Here is a 4168-nt window from a genome sequence, read left to right on the forward strand (position 1 = left end):
TTACTTACTTTACTGCTTAGCATATATACGTGTAAGGAGTAAGGCAAATAACAAAATTCTTTAGTATTTAGGAAGGCACTCAAATTAACAGGCCCTGACCTCGGCATCAACTAGAGCGCATTCTCACCAACCCTCTGACAGTCATCATCGAGCTTTGTATTGAACCAGAGACACCTTTTCAATAGTCGTTTAAGCATTGTCGAAAGGTCTTGTCACAAAAAAATGCTTTCTTGTCACATATATAGATAGCTTCTCAGAGAAGCTTAGGGATGTGATCATCCAAAAAAAGAAAACAACTCTCTATCCCTCTCTCTGTATCATTTGAGGACGAAAGAACACTTGAAAATATACGAAGCTCATTGTTGTATCTTAAATTCTTGACTTGTAATTCATTTCCATATATTTTGTCTTATTTTTCGTACTCATTCTACGGATCTTTCTGAAAGAAAAGGATTTTATATCGATTATGATTCACTTGCCTTTAATCACCCCTTTCATTAAAATGATTGTTAAAGCGAATAAATTACTCACTCCATTTCAATTTCAATGACACACTTTCCTTATTAGTCCCTTCCAAGAAGAATGACACATTACTATAATTGGAAATAACTCAACTTTCAACTTTTTATTTTACCCATTTTATCCTTAATGAGAAGCTTTTGTAACCACACAAATTTTATGGCACCACAAAGCTTTTACCCCTTAATTATTTAATACCACAAGTTTCAAAAGTCTCCCTTTTTTCTCTTAAATTTCGTGCTGAGTCAAATTACCTCATCTAAATTAAAACGAGTGTAGTATTTGTTTCGGTAAATAATTTGGCGCCTCTATGGGGATCGGAAGCTATGATATCATCTTGATCCTTTTGCTTTAAGCCCTCTAAATAAACAAAAGGTTACTTACTTTCTAACACTGGCCATGTCTGAGACTCAACATGGAAAGCCATATGTAGATGGCCAACAAAACATTCCAAGGCCTTTGGTCAACCTGCCAAGCCCAGGGGTGTCTGAGGACCTGCAGGGTTCGCAGCACTTCAGGGGATGTGAGCAGGAGAACAACCAGTCCTCTATCCATGAAGCAGGTCAGGCCCGACTTCCAGCTGAAGTCAGGGCTCTTGATGATGATAGGGATGGCAACACTAGGTATTAGAGAGAACGATACGGCCTGCAAAGAGGCCGGAGACATCATTCCACGGTAACAGGAATGTATCACAAGAAGATTTTCGGACTCGAGAAGGTGGTGGAAAATATGTTGGCTGCACAAAACACATTCATGACATGCATGGAGAATGCTATGGGCTCTTTCACCAACAACAGTCCCCCTGGAGCGGCCATGACTCCTCATTCCATAGTGACTAAGACTCCAGCAGATATTGCAACTAACACAGTAACAACGAAGGTCCCTTGTGGTTTGGGGGATGGAATAAGCAGACCCGGGATCATGCAAACATCAAAACAAATGTACAGGGCTGAGCTCCTCATCTTCATGCAGGAGATACACGTCCTGATAGATCAATACCCGGGGCCCCACCGATTGCCAAGGGCGTAGAGACCAAAAGGTATGCAAAGCTTCCTTTTAAACAGAGTGTGGCTCTGGTACTCATCTTGAAATAATTCAAAATACCTGATGTGTCGAGATATGAAGGGACAATGAATTCTCAAGAGCATGTGGAAGCGGAATCAATGGTAATGACTTACAGTTGGACGAGATCAAATTTGTCATACTCAAGAAATTTGGCCAAACGCTCAGAAAGGAAGCTTTAAATTGGTGTACACTTTTAGCTGAACATTCTATTAATTCTTTTACTATGCTTGCAGATGTTTTCATGAAGACCCATGTTGGGGCTCAAAAGGTTGAAACCCACAAGGAAGACATATTCAAAATAAAGCAACGTGAGGGCGATATGTTTCAAAGCTTTGTAGAGAAATTCCAACGGGAAAGAATATATATATATATATATATATATATATATATATATATATATATATATATATATATATATATATATATATATATATGAGGGCGAGTTGCGCCCAGGAAAGATCAATCCCAAATATATATATATATATATAAAATAACTGACATTCAGTCACTCAGTACTATATAGGGCCAATCCAGCCCAAGGAAGATTCATCCCTCAATATAAATAATTAGGCAAGATCCATGCCCAGGGAAGATCCATCCCTCAAAATAAATAATTAGGCAAGAACGATGCCCAGGGAAGATACATCCCTCAATATAAATAATTAGGCAAGATCCATGCCCAGGGAAGATCTATCCCTCAATATAATATCAATTGCGTTCACTGTGGAGGTGTAGAAAACGTAGGGTCTTCTTCATCCCAAGCGCTATAATAAGCCAGATCTAAGCATAAATAAATAAAACATACTGCGGCGTGCATCCCGATCCCATAAATATAACTCACAATCAGGCCCTCGACCTCACTCAGTCATCAATCTCTCCAATCCTTCAGGCTCACAACGCTCATACTAAGCAGCCCTAATCAATGATACGGGATGTGACAATGCACAATAACAGAGACTGAGATGTGAAATGAATGAATATGACTGAGTACAAAATTTTAATTTAAACATATAATGCAACAGCAGAAATGACCTCAGTAGGGAGCAATAATACCAGCATATGCCTAAGCATGATTCCTAGCATGAGTCACAATTCAGCTTCTCCAACACATAGCAAATACATGGAAAAATAACAAGTCATTTGACTTCACAGCTCCACGGAATCAATTGAGTCACAATTTCTACGGTGCATGCCGACACGCCCGTCACCTAGCATGTGCGTCACCTCCCAACAAATCACATAACACGTATAATCAGGGTTCATACCCTCATCTCCAAGTTTAAAAATGTTACTTACCTCGAACAAGTTGAATCCAATACCGAGCAACCTAAACAATGCACCAGAAATTCTACTTTGCACGTATCAACCTCCAAACGCCTTCCTATCCCCTAAATTCCAAGCCAAATGATTCGAAACTAGTCAAAAAACGTGCAAATTAACCAAAATATACTCCAATGCTTGCAATTTAACAATTTATAAAAATTTTCAACTCCGCTCGAAAAGTCAACCAAAAGTCAATAGTGGGGCCAATGTTTCGGAATCCGACAAAAATTATAAAATCCGAACCCCCATTCAACCACGAGTCCAACCATACCAAAATTACTCAAATTCGACCACAACTCGGCCTTCAAATCCTCAATTAAAGTCTATGAGATTTTCTACCATTTTCAACCTAAACACTAATTAAATGCTAAAAATAATAATAGATTTGGATAATTTGACCAAAATTAAGTTAAGAACTCTTACCCCGATGTTTTCCTTGAAAATCTCCCGAACATCGCCTCACCCTGACCTCCAAATTGTCAAAAATGAGTCTCATTTTCAGAACTTAGGTTCTGCTGCCCAGTCATTTACCCTATGCGATCACGAAATATTCTTCACGATCGCGGAAGATTCTTCGCGATCGCGAAGCACAAAAATTTCCATAACATTTTTACTCTATGCGATCACGGCCATTTCTCCGCGATCGCGAAGCACAAACTTTTATTACTCTTCCTAAATTCTTCTCAGACATCATGTAGTGTATTGGCCATATCGTTTTGTACAAAAATCCAAATAACAAGTGATTTAATTTTCTGAAAACTAGACATCAAGGTCTACAACTTTCATTTTTGGATCATCTCCAAATTTCTTATAGCTTGCAAGATATAAGCTTCCAAAAACGGGTTAGTGACAACAGGATTTTTCTCTACACGATCGCGCAAGCCTTCCGCGATCGCGATTCACTGACCAATTTTTCCCATTTTACTCATTGCTTTCGCGACCAAATCCACGCTATCGCAATGTACACCCATGTAGCCAAAAACCACCAACTAAAAATGGCCTAGAAATGGTCCGAAATCACCCCGAAACTCACCCGAGCCCCTCGGGACCCCGTCCAAATATACCAACAAGTCTCAAAATATATTACATACCTACTCGAGACCTTAAATCATATATAACAACATCGAAACGACGAATATCACCTCAATTCAAACTTAATGAATTTTAAATCTTCCAACTTCCAAATCTCACGTCAAAACATATCAAATAAATCTGGAATGAACTCAAATTTTACGTACAAGTCATAAATGACATAATGAAG

This window comes from Nicotiana tabacum, chromosome 15 (genome assembly GCF_000715075.1).
Source record: "Nicotiana tabacum cultivar K326 chromosome 15, ASM71507v2, whole genome shotgun sequence".
In the NCBI taxonomy this organism is placed as follows: domain Eukaryota; kingdom Viridiplantae; phylum Streptophyta; class Magnoliopsida; order Solanales; family Solanaceae; genus Nicotiana; species Nicotiana tabacum.